Consider the following 15568-nt stretch of genomic DNA (forward strand, 5'->3'; position numbering starts at 1 on the left):
TTATAATAGCCCCCTATAGTCTTGCATATGCTATAAAGCACCCCCATAGTCCTCCATACAGTATAATGCACTCCATAGTCCTCCATATAGTATAATGCACTCCTCATAGTCCTCCATATAGTACAATGCACTCCCAATTGTCCACCACATAGTATAATATGCTCCCCATAGCAATCCATATAGTAAAATGCACTCCGTAGTCCTCCATATAGTATAATTCACTCCATAGTGCTACATATACTAAATTGCACCCATACAGTCTTCCATACTATATAATGCACTCCCCATAGTCTTCCATATAGTATAATGAACTCCCCATAGTCCTCCATATAGTATAATGCACTACCCATAGTAATCCTTATAGTATAATGCTCCCCATAGTCCTCTATATGCTATATTTCACCAAAATATTGCTCCATATGGTATAATGCACCTCAATAGTTCTCCATATGGTATAATGCACTCTCCCATAGTCCTCCATATAGTAAATTGCACTCCCCATAGTCTTCTAATAGTATAACGCACTTCCCATAGTCCTCCATATAGTATAATGCACTCCCCACAATCCTCCATATAGTATAATGCACCCATCATAGTTTAATGCAACCTCCATAGTCCTCCGTATAGTATAATGCATCTCCATAGTCCTTCATATAGTACAATCCACCCTATAGTCATCTATATACTATAATCCACACCCCATTGTCCTCAACATAGTATAATGCACCCAATAGTCCTCCATATAGAGTAATGCACTCCATAGTCCTCCAACCAGTATGCTGACCACCACAATGCTCTCACTGATTTAAAAAAAAATACAATACTCACCTCTCCTCATCGTTCCCCTGCTGCTCCAATCTCTGCAGCGAGCATTCTGAAGTGCTGCACATCTCAGCATTGGGTGCACTGTTATGATCCCAGTGGTAGAGGACCTCTGATATTCCGGCAAGATAGCAAAAACATAAATACTGCTCTAGGGAGGTGGAAACTGGGCTAACCGCATACCTGATCCTAACACACACAACTAGAAGCAGCCGGTGAACGTGCCTACGTTGGTTCTAGACGTCTCGAGCCAGCCGGAGAACTGACTACCCCTAGAGGGAAAATAAGACCTCACTTGCCTCCAGAGAAATTGAACCCCAAAGATATAGAAAGCCCCCAACAAATAATAACGGTGAGGCAAGAGGAAAACACAAACGTAGAACTAGATTCAGCAAAGTGAGGCCCACTAGTCTAGATAGACAGAAAATAGATAGTGGACTATGCGGTCAGCAGAAAACCCTACAAAAACATCCACGCTGAACATTCAAGAACCCCCACACCGACTGACGGTGCGGAGGGAGAATATCAGCCCCCTAGAGCTTCCAGCGAGCCAGAAAATCAAATATTAAGCAAGCTGGACAAAGACACTGAAAAATGCAAACGATCCAAATTATACAAAACGGACTTAGCTTTTCTTGCATGAGACAGACTGAAAGGAATCCGGAGGAGACCATATAGGTCTGGATACAACGATGCCAGGCAAGAGACTGAGTCCGGAGGAGACTTAAATAGGGAACACCCGCTGCTTAACGACACAGCTGGAGCTCAGGCCTGCAACAAGACATGCCTAACACAATACCGTTAGTGACCACCAGAGGGAGCCCAGAAACACAGTTCACAACAGTGCACCATGTAGTGACGTCATTGTGCCCACTGCGTTGAGACGTCATACACCAAGGAAGAAAAGCATTGCTTTCAACTGTATTGACATCCAGGATGCTGATATAGTTGAACTTGCGATGACGGGCTGGGGACCCAGTTCCGGCACTGGCACTCCTGCTTAACAGACTCCATAACTGCCTGGCCTGCCGCTATTGGCAGTACGCCACTGCTTTTGATGAAGGAACAGAGGTAGGAACACTATATGTAATGATTTCATAAGAAACATCTACAATATATTCAATTATTGAGGGTTCGATAAATGCAACCCCTGTCAATGTGTACAAAAAAAATCACAGCGCTGCTAGAAATCCATTCACCTATCCACAAGGTTTTTGGAAAGTCGCTGCCCTAACAGCCATTGATTATTTTAGCTATATTTACAGCAGTCCCCATTAATTGACAGAAGATAAAGACCCCAATTCATCATTGTCCTTGCACCTTTTTTCCAGATTAAAAATGGTTCTTACAGTAATGTTTAAGTTTGAGCCTTATTCACTACTTAATTTGCGCCTTTTTTTACGCTAACTTTACTTGGTTTTGTCTGTTTTATATTTGTTTTGCTGAACAATGTGGGATAGTTCTCTTTAATTTGATACTTTAGTCTAATTTATTTGTGACTTTTTGAAATGTTTCAACATTTTGATGCAGTTGTTCTGTGGTATCCAGGTGGAGTACAAAATGTGTATTTTTTTTGCGCATTTGAAGACTAATGTCCAACATTTTGAAACCTAAGACTTTTTGCTCTAAATAAAAACGATAAAAAGCAAAAAGAAGCTTTGGTTTTGCACAGTGTCAGTCAACCCTCTTGCACTCTTTTGAAAAATTTGGTTCAGAAAACGGCAGAGAATAGCACAAGACAAAAAAGAAAAGTCACTTCATACAAAACGCAAAGTTTTTGCAACACTGGGGATGCAGAGTGGTGAATGCAGTGAGTAGGGAGGCGCTGAGAAGGCGCACGAGACTTCGGCATGGCATACATGCTCTCACAGGCTGAGTAATGGGCAGGGCTTAAATGTCTTCAGAAATGTTGGCAACTGGGAAGGGATGTGGCTAGCCTACAGCAGATGTAGCACTTTTGGATACAGTATTCAACCCGCTTATCTTGCATGGGACTTTTCTGCAAGAAACTATGATGGTGCCTCATAACTTGGAAAGGCAGGACAGTGCAGAGCACCAAAGCAATTTCTATTTTACACTAAGCCACTTCCATTACCTCCCCCTTTTTTTTATTTATGTCCATACAGTGGCCAATGCAAACAATATCATGCCCTAACAGGCCACCATACACAGAGTAATGCCTCCACAATCCATCAAGCACAATATGAGTCACCCACATTTCCACATACACACAGTATGATGCACCCACAGTCTCATTAAACAGAATGATGTCCCCATAGCGACCTCCCCAGCCCCACAGCAAAATATAATGCCCCTACAGTCTATTCCATACAGTAAAATTCCATTGCAGTCCTTTCCACACAGTGTGATGCCCCTACAGGCCCTTCCACACAGTGTGATGCCCCTACAGTCCCTTCCACACAGTGTGATGCTCCCACAGTCCCTTCCACACAGTGTGATGCCCCCACAGTCCCTTCCACACAGTGTGGTGCCCCCACAGTCCCTTCCACACAGTGTGATGCCCCTACAGTCCCTTCCACACAGTGTGATGCCCCTACAGTCCCTTCCACACAGTGTGATGCCCCTACAGTCCCTTCCACACAGTGTGATGCTCCCACAGTCCCTTCCACACAGTGTGATGCCCCCACAGTCCCTTCCACACAGTGTGGTGCCCCCACAGTCCCTTCCACACAGTGTGATGCCCCTACAGTCCCTCTCACACAGTGTGATGCCCCTACAGTCCCTTCCGCACAGTGTGATGCTCCCACAGTCCCTTCCACACAGTGTGATGCCCCCACAGTCCCTTCCACACAGTGTGGTGCCCCCACAGTCCCTTCCACACAGTGCGATGCCCCTACAGTCCCTTCCACACAGTGTGATGCCCCCACAGTCCCTTCCACACAGTGTGATGCCCTTACAGTCCCTTCCACACAGTGTGATGCCCCTACAGTCCCTTTCACACAGTGTGATGCCCCTACAGTCCCTTCCACACAGTGTGATGCCCCTACAGTCCCTTCCACACAGTGTGATGCCCCTACAGTCCCTTTCACACAGTATGATGCCCCTACAGTCCCTTCCACACAGGGTGATGCCCCTACAGTCCCTTTCACACAGTGTGATGCCCCCACAGTCCTTTCCACACAGTGTGATGCCCCTACAGTCCCTTCCACACAGTGTGATGCCCCTACAGTTCCTTTCACACAGTTTGATGCCCCTACAATCCCTTCCACACAGTGTGATGCCCCTACTGTCTCTCCCATACAGTATAATGTTCTTACAGTCTTTTTCACACAGTGTGATGCCCCACTGCTCTACCACATGGTATGATTCTCCCACAGTCTCTCCCACACTGTATGATGGCCCTACATTCTATTTTACACAGTATAATGCTCCTACAGTCCCGCCCAAATAGTATTATTCTCCTGCACAAGGAACACACTTTCCTTTCACATCCATGCTTGCTGCTCCTGTATTCCTGGACTCTTCTGCAAATCTGGGTAGTACCTGAAAACCTGTGAAGACCTTCGGGTCATGTGAGAATGGTATGTGACCTGAAGATCTTGTAGGATCTTCATGCTCTACCTAGATGCAATGGTGAAGCAAGGATCCGTCAGCACCTTACTTGCTCCATCACAATATTTGTGCTCTGAGGACACACATGCAGTTAAAATGGGGACACACTTGACATACCATGACAGTGGTACAGCTCCCCAAATTTGGGACTGTCCCACTTGATGGATGGGAATACGCTGTCATGATCAATCCTTTATATTATGCTCACTTATATAGCACCATCATATTAAGTAGTGCTTTTCATACGTTATTGGGGCTCACAATCTAATTTCACTTTGGAGTATGTCTTTGGAGTGTGAGAGCAAACCCACACAAACTCCTTTCAGATTTGTCCTTGGTGAGATTTGAATCCAGGACCCCAGCACTGCAACGCAACAGTGCTAACTACTGAGCCACCATGATCCATCTCATCATGACGCAGCAGTAACGTGATGGATGGGCTTGGTAAGTGATCCTGATGTAGGTGATCCTGTATTTCAGTTCATAGTGCAGCAAAAGGAAAAAAAACTACTTCTACAATCCCATTGTAATTTTGACAAGTGGATTGGCAAAGCTAACCGAATCGTGAGACTTCCAGTAGACCAGGTGTGTAGTCATGTTTGGACAAGCAGCAACTCTTCTTAGTTTTGGGAGGTGATTTACTGAATGTGTCAGGTGCATTGACCTAACAGAGCCTCTGGATATTGGGCATCTTCCAATAACTCCTACACTTGACAAGATAACCACAGCCTGGATTGTTTCCCAAGGTGGTCAGCTGTGAGTATCGGTGATATATGTGTAAATGCAGACCCGGTTGTGTGGGTATTGTGTGATACATTTTTTCGTCAGTTCCTTTGACATTCCTGGCACTGTTATGGTTAATGATATTACTTCCAGTACTTATGACTCCCTAATGAGCGTTATTCCTGTGACTACAGGCACTTTCAGAATTCCTGGCAGAGTAAGAAATGAGATTTGTGGATATGATGTATGTGTAACTATAACAGGGATGTCCTGATTTTGCACCCCTTGGGCATTCGTCTGGTTCAATCACAATGGATGATTACCGCAGGTTTGTTCTCGGTGTGTATTTTGCTGTTGTCTATTTATTGTACTGTTTATAGCACATGATTATCTATGAATCATTGCTCCTGTGGTTACTGCTTATATTGAATTTTATTACCGTTTCTTATGAAAACTGTTAGATAAATTACTGTAGTGATCATTCGTATAGCAGATCCTTATGGGGTTCAGACCTACAGCAAACACCTAAAGGTATGAACTGGGATAAAAACTGGAGTACATGCAGTGTGTAAGCGCACGTTCAAAATTGGCCACTGAACAGAAAAAACACAGACAGAAACACAATGATTAAATACCCTGCAGTAAATAAATTACTGTAATAGCACAGTGCATGAAAATAATATATGGTACTTAGTTAACATGTTTTTTCATAAAAAAATGCGAAACCCATCCCACCACTCCACAGTGACCGTAATTAGGACAGTCCAAACTTTAATATTAAAAGCCTTACCATTTCTCAAGTGACATGCATGTGGATAAGGTCTGAGAAGGACTGGGCCCAACTAGTGGACACATAGCATAGTGTGTTAGGACTGTCCGAATTACAGTTACCGTGAAGTGATGGGATGGCTTTCGCATTTTATTTATCAAAAAAACATGTTAACTAAGTACAATATATTATTTTAATGTGCTATGCTATTTATTGACTGCAGGGTATTTAATCACAATGTTTCTGTCTTTGTTTTTTTCTGTTCAGTGGCCAAGTGTGAATATGCGCTTACATGCTGCATGCATGTAACACACGATGGCGTCATGGATTAAAATTCCAAACCCACTTGAAGTTCACCAGTGACCATCTGGATGATGCAGAGGAGGCATGGGAGAAAGTTGTGTGGTCAGATGAGACCGAAATAGAGCTTTTTGGCATTAACTCCACTTGCAGTGTTTGGAGGAATAAGAATGATGAGCAGAATCCCAAGAACACCGTCCCAACTGTGAAGCATGGTGGGGGAAGCATCATACTTTGGGGGTGCTTTTCTGCAGAGGGGACAGGACAACTATTAAAGGGAGAACGAATAGGGTTATGTATAGTGAGATTTTGGCCAACAACCTCCTTCTCTGAGTAAGAGCATTGAAGATGGGTGTGGCTGGGTCTTCCAGCCTGACAATGACCCGAAACACACAACCAGGGCAACTAAGGAGTGGCTCTGTAAGAAGCATTTCAAGGTCCTGGAGTGGCCTAGCCCGTCTCCAGACCTGAACCCAATAGAAAATCTTTGGAAGGAGCTGAAACTCAATGTTGCCCAGTGGCAGCCCCGAAACCTAAAAGATCTGGAGAAGACCTGTATGGAGGACAGGGCCAAAATCCCTGCTGCTTTGTGTGCAAACTTGGTCAAGAACTGTAGGAATTGTCTGACCAGTGTAATTGTAAACAAAGAATTTGGTACCAAATATTATTTTCTGTTTTTCTATTGTATCAAATACTTATTTTATGCAATAACATGCTAATTAATTATGTAAAAATCATACAATGTGATTATCTGGTTTTTATTTTTAGATTCTGTCTCTCAGAGTTGAAGTGTATCTACGATAAAAATTACAGCCCTCTCCATTCTTTGTAGGTGGGAAAACTTGCAAAATCGGAAATGTATCAAATGCTTATTTTCCCCGATGTAAGTAAGATAATTTAGGAATTAGCATAGGGAAACGCAGCATCCAGTGGCGAATATATTTATACATTTCCAGGAATAATAACAGAGGAATGGTATAACACAGAGCTTTCTTGGTTATTGCATTTGCCTCTCCTTATCTGCATTTCCAAGTTTCTGTAAAGGAAGGATGTGACTCAAGGACTAACTTTGATCAGGACAGTAATTTGGATCCATATGAGGTCCCTTCCCAGGATTCTAAGTCTGTCCTGGGCGGTGATATATAATGTTTTTCATTTGACATGAACTTTCATTGTTATCATTCCTTGACAAAAACAATTCTTTATTACAACGTAACATAATTGAATGGTTTGGCTGTTTGTAAGTAGAACCTGATCACTAACATAATTTATGGCCAACACGGAGGTGGTATACAGGTTTATTTTGTTTATTAGACACTATAAAGCACAGGCTATGAGGGTAACTCCTGCTTTTTATTATAATTTAAATATACACTGATCAGCTATAACATTAAAACCACTGACAGATGAATGGTACCTGTCAATGGCAGAGATATATTAGCCTATATGAACAGTCAGTTCTTGAAGTTGACGTGTAGAAATGAAGAAAAATAGGCATCTCTGCTCAAATCTTGATCTGCCCCTGCACCCACTTTGGTGCCATGTTATAGAAGACCCGAAGACTGGATGTGGAATTTTATGCACCCACCCAATGTTGGCGGCAGCACAAAATTTCAAAACGGAGGCAGGTCACAGAATAATCAGTGACCTTTAGAAACACAGGAGGCAGGAGAAGGGGTTGGTGCAGGAAAAGACCTAACACCCCAATGCCCATCCCAATGCACAGAAGACATCCTTGGAAGAAAAATGTAAATCATGATTAAAAAAGAACCTCTGATATAAATGTAAGGAGACAGCAGGCACGTAGGATGCAGTAACGGAACATAGTCAGAGCAAGGGTTAACATGGGATTTAATTCTACAGTGAATACTCCACGCAGGGAGAAGTAGATGGAATTTTTTTTTAATACAAATTACTGTAACTTGGAACACGGTAGTAAAACAAGTAACTGAGACAATACGTTCAGAGGAAGTAGACTTATCAATCCGACACAGTTCTCAGTGTATTCCCTAGGTGAAAATGGTGGCGCCAAGGCAATGGCGCAGTGGAACTTCGGCACTGTCCTGGAGAGGATGGCATCCTGGGTCCTGGAGAAGATGGCGTCTTGGGTCCTGTCGTGAGCGGTTTCCTTGTGGTCCTGATGCCAGCTTTGGGTCCGGGAGGTGAATGAATACACAAGGCAATGTCTCTGTCCTGCACAGCGATTTCCCCTATGTGGGGTCTGTTTAGAAGCTAAACAAGATAAACATCACAACGGGTGGTACGACTCTCCGGTCTGCATAGGCGTGAGGCTATGTCCTGTACACGGGCCCTTTGTCTCAGTCAGCGGTGTCAATGGTGTCAGCGATATCGGTACAAGGCTCTGACGACAGTCTCCGTTTATCACCCTCTGGCCTTCAAGTCTTAGGCCTGCTCTCTCACAATACTCCGTGTTAGGAGCACCTACACTGACCTCTTACGCGCTGCTTTTATCCGCTGTAGCTATCAGATTACTCGCACGCTGCAGTTTTCTCAGCTTAGCCACGCCCCCTTTTCTCAACTGCCGGGAACCGTCCGGGGCCTTCATCTTTTCCCCCTGCAATGTTCAAAGCCTTGATAGGCTGGGCCTATTGTCAGATAGTCAATCATCAATAGTTCTAGCGGGGTGGAGGTCACGATAGTTTGTGTGGGGGTCTTCTGTTCCGGAGGTTTGGACAGCTCACAGTTCCTACAGAGCCGACACACTTTTTCCACCACTGGTTTTTAGCAATGGATGGTACACCAGTCTCGGCAACCACTGAAAGATCTTTTCCTGACCGAAGTGAGCCACTTTTTCATGTGTCTCTGTGGCCACGTGATGTAACAGCATCTCAGGAATCACTACTTGCCAAGTGACAGACAGGGCCCGTTGCAGCTGGACCTTTCTATAAAGCAATCCGTCTCTCAGGTGGAGTCTCTCCCATTGACGTAGAATTTGTTTCATCCCAGGGGACAGGATCTCTCTCTCCCCTCTTGGCTGGGCAGTTGTTAGAGGGCCACTCACTGCCGAATTCGGGTGAGCTCTCCATCTTCCTGCTGAATCCGTACCCACTCATCACGGGGCTGTCCCAGCACACCTTCCTAAGGTTCTGTCCGAGCCTGTACCATGGAGCTGCCAACGTCCTGACAGATCCTCGGATCTTAGGAACTTCATCAGCCTCAAGCTCTTCATCTCGGTTAGGGCCGGTCTGCCTATGTGGAACCCTGGATAACGCATCAGCACGGGTATTTTCAGCCCCCGTTTGTAGACTATTTTGTACCGGTATTTGGCCATTCTAGCCACACAGCGCTGTTCCAGGGCCCCTAACTTCATGTTCTCCAGGTGAGCCAGTGGGTTGTTGTCAGTGCACACTAGAACCTCAGACCAGGATAGGTATTCCGCAAACTTCTCTGTCATGGCCCATACTAGTGCCAACAATTCTAGTTTGAACGAGCTGCAGTTGTCTGGATTCTCTTCAGAGTCATGGAGGGAACAACTCACATAGGCAATAACCCCTATTTCCCATCTTGGACCTGCGACAATACGGCTCCTAGCCCATGTAAGCTCCCATCCGTGTGGAGAATGAAAGGTTGAGAAAAGTCAGAGTAGGCCAGGACTGGGGCTTCTGACAGAGCCATTTTTAAGGCTTGGAACGCTCTCTCCTGACGCTCTCCCCACTGAATTTCCTGATTTCTTTTTTGCTCCTGATGGCACTCCTTTCAACAGTTCTAGCAATGGATTCGCAATGTGAGTGAAGTCTTTCACGAACCGTCGATAGTACCCGGTCAGCCCTAAGAAGGCGCGAACATCCTTTACGGTTCTCGGGGTAGGCCAGTCCTGTACAGCTGCAATCTTCTCACAGGACTGTCTTACGCCTTCTGCAGAGACCACATGCCCTAAGTACTCAATCTGAGTGCGAAACAGGTAACATTTAGATGGTTTCACTCGCAGCCTATGCTTCTGGAGCCGGCAGAGTACTTGCTCAAGACGCTGTAAATGCTCCTCAAACGTTGTGGCAAACACAATTACGTCATCCAGGTAGATGAGAATGGTTTCAAAGTTTACATCTCCTAAACACCTCTCCATGAGTCGCTGAAAAGTACTGGGAGCATTAGCCAATCTGAACGGCGTTCTGTTGAACTCATACAGGCCCATAGGTAGTATGAAGGCCGTCTTCACTCAGTCGCATTCTGACATCGGCACTTGCCAGAACCCACTAGCCAGGTCTAGCGTGGAGAAGTATCTTGCATTCCCCAGAGTGGACAAGGATTCTTCGATATGGGATAGTGGATATGACTCCCACACCGTGCAGGCATTTAGTTTGCGATATTCGACACAGAACCATAGAGTACCATCTTTTTTCCGCACTAGGACGATAGGTGCAGCCCATGGGCGTTGGCTCTCTCGAATTACACGGTCTGTAGCATTTGTGTGAGCATCCCTTTATTCTCCTGGTACATTTGTGGAGGAATCTGTCGATAACACTCTCTCACAGGCGCAGCATTACCTGTTGGGATCTCATGTGTGATGGCAGTTGTACAGCCGAAATCATCCTCATGTTGAGCGAACACATCCTGGTAACATCCTAGTAAGGCCTCCACCTGCTCCTCCTGCTGAGGTGTGAACTCTGTCAACTCAGCCCGAGTTTGTTCTAAGATGTGACGCCCCTTTCTCTGTTGTTGGGGTTCGAACACCGGGGCCGTCTCCACAGCTACAGTCCATGGATCTTCCCCTTTTGCCTTTAATTGGATGGCCTATGATGGTATCAGCTCCTCTGGCATGCCTGCAATTTGCCCAATTTCTCTTCTGAGGGAAAGCGTCAGAGTGTCTTCCCTTAAGTTCACACACCACAGGGGTACCATTCCATCACACACGGTCGCTAATGTCATGGCAACTAAGAGCCCTGATGGTAGTTTTTCCATGGCAGCCGGTTCTAATTGTACTTCGACCCCCTCCAGTGGAGTGCAAGCTCGGACAGGTAGTGAAAGCACACTTTGACCCGGTGGTAAGTTGAAATTGGCTGCAGCCGGAATTATCACTTTTCCTAGCACCTTTCCATCACAGGAGGCCTCTTGTGCCGGGCAGTTTGGATCAACTGCTGAAGCACTCTCCTTTGTGGTATATGCGGTCTCCACTGTTTCAGGAACAGGTTAGGAGACTCGTTAATAAGAAGACTTTCAAACTCCCTGAGTACATTCATTCCCAGTGTGACGGTATGTCCATGCGTGGGGTCGCCCGCAGTTAACACCACTCCCTTGAGACCCAGGTCTTTGCCGCCGACTTTAATCTGCATCCATGCCACCCCTGCGACCGGGATAGGTAGTTGATTGGTGACCGTCAACTTGATCACTGACCACCACTCAGGCCTCATGGCTTCTGGGAAGTGAAGTGTCTTTTAAAATACATCTCAGGCATTCGTGGTTACTTGAGAGCCCGTATCTACCAGGCAGCGTACGGCCTGTCCATCCATTTCAGCAGATACTAATGGGCACACTGACACTAAATTGGTGGGACTATGGTGCTTCTTTCAGGCTGTTCTGGCTCTGGGCAGTGCTGTAGTGGCCACCCCCATTGTGGGCAGACCTGGACCACATGTCCTAGTTCTCCACAGTGGTAACAAGTTGGGGGCTCTTCCCGACGAGATACTCTTCCACCCCCTTGCGGTTCTGAGAATGTTCTGCTTCCGGGTGTACTTAACAAGGTCACCTTCCTTTTAGTATCAGTCAGATCTTCCCTCATGGATTGGATCTCTTTCCGTAAATCTTCCACCCATCCTGGTTCAGCAATTAAATTCACAGCCACATCTCCGCTCCGGACCTTCACTACCGAGACTGTCACCCCTGCTCCTGTTCACGTGTGCTCACCTCTCTTCCCACCTCTGCAAAGGTCATGCGTGATTTTGTGCACAACTGTTCCTGCAGAGCATCTCTTATCCCGGTCACTAACTGGTCTCGTAGCACCACGTCAATCGGTCCTACTCCCAAGCTGTCTTTTCTGACTATGGCAGTGTGAATTTCTTCTCCTGTAGCTGGACGCTTCCTTCCTCCTGTCGAGCACCGTCTAGAAGCCCCACTAGAGGAGGGAGCTGCATAGTAGCCCAATTGTTGTGAATTTGGATTCTGGGCTCCCCCGGTGGCCGCTTGTGGAATTGGACTTGTCATCCTCTTTCCTGTTTCACCTGGTTCCATCAGTAGTGGGTGTCGCTATTTAAGCTCATTTCTCTGGTGGTTTCTTGCCGGTCAACAATGTTATCTGATGCCTCTCAGTGCTTGTTCCTGCTTCTAGACAACTACTAGATAAGTTGGACTTTTGTCCATGTTTTGTTTTGCCTCTTTGTTCCAGTTCACAGCTGAAGTTTTGTTACTGTGTCTGGAAAGCTCTCGTTGATCAGGGATTGCTACTCTGGCGTTATGAGTTAATGCCAGAGTTTAAGGTAATCTCTGGATGGTGTTTTGTTAGTGTTTTTCTGCTGACCATGAAAGTATACTATCTGTCTTCTGCTATCTAGTAAGCGGACCTCAAATTTGCTAAGACTATTTTCCTGCTGCGTTTGTTGTTTCATCTGAACTCACCGTCATTATATGTGGGGGGCTACGGTCTTCTTTGGAATATTTCTCTAGAGGTGAGCCAGGTCTTATATTTCCCTCTGCTAGCTATTTAGGTCTTAGGCCAGAGCTGGGCATCTAGCGATAAATAGGAAATGCTACCTGGCTATTTCTAGTTGCGCGGCAGGCTTAGTTCATGGTCAGTATAGTTCCATCTTCCGAGAGCTTGTCCCTCTATAGGCTTGCTATGATCTCTGCCTGCAGAGATCATGACAGAAAGCCAATTAGAAGTCGCTGAGGAGTCCGGACCTGTGGGGAACGAGGAGAGATCAAAATGGAGGAAAACGGTACAGAAGATGGAAAAGGACCTCCACAGCAGAGCCCTTACATGCTCTTCCTACTGGTTCTGGTCTTCTTCATCACAGGACTTTTAGGTTTCCTGATCTGCCATATCCTTAAGAAGAAAGGCTACAGGTGTCGGACGTTCCCTGAGGAAGACGTCTTTGACGAACCCAAGCTTGGGTCGTTACCTCCGCACCGTGAGTGCGATTGTGCCATAGATTTGATACCGGGTTGTAAATATCCAAAGGGTCGTTTGTTTAATTTGTCTGTGCCGGAACATGCTGCTATGCGGGAATATATAAAGGAGTCTTTGGAAAAGGGACATATTCGTCCATCTTCTTCTCCCTTGGGAGCTGGGTTTTTCTTTGTCTCAAAAAAAGACGGCTCTTTGAGACCATGTATTGATTATCGGCTTCTGAATAAGATCACTGTTAAGTATCAATACCCATTGCCATTGCTTACTGATTTGTTTGCTCGTATAGAGGGTGCCAAGTGGTTCTCTAAAATTGATCTTCGTGGGGCGTATAATTTGGTGCGGATCAGGCAGGGGGATGAGTGGAAGACCGCATTTAATACGCCCGAGGGCCACTTTGAGTATTTGGTCATGCCTTTTGGTCTTTCTAATGCCCCTTCAGTTTTCCAGTCTTTTATGCATGATATTTTCCGCGATTTTCTGGATAAATTTATGATAATATATCTGGATGATATTCTGATTTTTTCTGATGACTGGGACTCTCATGTCCAGCAGGTCAGGAGAGTTTTTCAGGTTCTGCGGTCTAATTCTTTATGTGTGAAGAGGTCTAAGTGCGTTTTTGGGGTCCAGAAAATTTCCTTTTTGGGGTATATTTTTTCTCCCTCTTCCATTGAGATGGATCCCGTCAAGGTGCAAGCTATTTGTGACTGGACTCAGCCCTCCTCTCTTAAGGGTCTTCAGAGATTTTTGGGCTTTGCCAACTTTTACCGCCGATTTATTGCTGGTTTTTCGGATGTCGTTAAACCACTGACTGATTTGACCAGACAAGGCGCTGATGTTGCTAATTGGTCCCCTCATGCTGTAGAGGCCTTTCAGGAGCTTAAGCGCCGTTTTGCCTCTGCCCCTGTGTTGCGTCAGCCTGATGTGAATCTGCCTTTTCAGGTTGAGGTTGACGCTTCGGAGATCGGAGCTGGGGCAGTGTTGTCGCAGAAAGGTTCCGACTGCTCCGTCATTAGGCCTTGTGCCTTCTTTTCTCGCAAATTTTCGCCCGCAGAGCGGAATTATGATGTTGGGAATCGGGAGCTTTTGGCCATGAAGTGGGCGTTTGAGGAGTGGCGCCATTGGCTCGAGGGGGCTAGGCATCAGGTGGTGGTATTGACTGACCACAAAAATTTGATTTATCTTGAGACTGCCAGACGCCTGAATCCTAGACAGGCGCGCTGGTCTTTATTTTTTTCTCGCTTTAATTTTGTGGTGTCATACCTACCGGGTTCTAAGAATGTTAAGGCAGATGCCCTTTCTAGGAGTTTTGACCCGGACTCTCCTGGTAATTCTGAACCCACAGGTATCCTTAGGGAGGGAGTAATTTTGTCGGCCGTTTCTCCTGATCTGCGGCGGTCCTTGCAAGAGTTTCAGGCGGATAGACCGGATCATTGTCCGCCTGATAGACTGTTTGTTCCGGATGATTGGACCAGCAGAGTCATCTCTGAGGTACATTCTTCTGCATTGGCAGGTCATCCCGGAATTTTTGGTACCAGGGATTTGGTGGCAAGATCCTTCTGGTGGCCTTCCCTGTCACGAGATGTGCGAGTCTTTGTGCAGTCATGTGACGTTTGTGCTCGGGCCAAGTCTTGTAGTTCTCGGGCTAGCGGACTGCTGTTGCCCTTGCCTATTCCTAAGAGGCCTTGGACACACATCTCGATGGATTTTATTTCAGATCTGCCTGTTTCCCAGAAGATGTCTGTCATCTGGGTGGTCTGTGACCGTTTCTCTAAAATGGTCCATTTGGTTCCTCTGCCCAAGTTGCCTTCATCTTCTGAGTTGGTTCCTCTGTTTTTTCAGAATGTTGTCCGATTGCACGGTATTCCTGAGAATATTGTTTCTGACAGAGGTACCCAATTTGTGTCTAGATTTTGGCGGGCATTCTGTGCTAGGATGGGCATAGATTTGTCTTTTTCATCTGCTTTTCACCCTCAGACTAATGGCCAGACCGAGCGGACTAATCAGACCCTTGAGACATATCTGAGGTGTTTTGTCTCTGCTGACCAGGATGATTGGGTTGCTTTTTTGCCATTGGCAGAGTTCGCCCTCAATAATCGGGCCAGTTCTTCCACCTTGGTGTCCCCGTTTTTCTGTAATTCGGGGTTTCACCCTCGATTTTCCTCCGGTCAGGTGGAATCCTCGGATTGTCCTGGAGTGGATGCGGTGGTGGAGAGATTGCATCACATCTGGGGGCAGGTTATGGACAATTTGAAGTTGTCCCAGGAGAAGACTCAGCGTTTTGCCAACCGTCATCGTCGTGT

At 46.0% G+C, this 15568-nt stretch overlaps 1 protein-coding gene across 2 annotated transcripts in view; it reads right to left on the reverse strand.

The window, feature by feature from the left end:
* LOC143770209 (suppressor of cytokine signaling 3-like) overlaps positions 1-15568 on the reverse strand; it is a 202144-nt gene that overhangs the window by 139452 nt on the left and 47124 nt on the right. The gene's annotated exons all lie outside the window — the stretch shown is intronic.

This window comes from Ranitomeya variabilis, chromosome 4 (genome assembly GCF_051348905.1).
Source record: "Ranitomeya variabilis isolate aRanVar5 chromosome 4, aRanVar5.hap1, whole genome shotgun sequence".
NCBI classification, from domain to species: Eukaryota; Metazoa; Chordata; class Amphibia; order Anura; family Dendrobatidae; genus Ranitomeya; species Ranitomeya variabilis.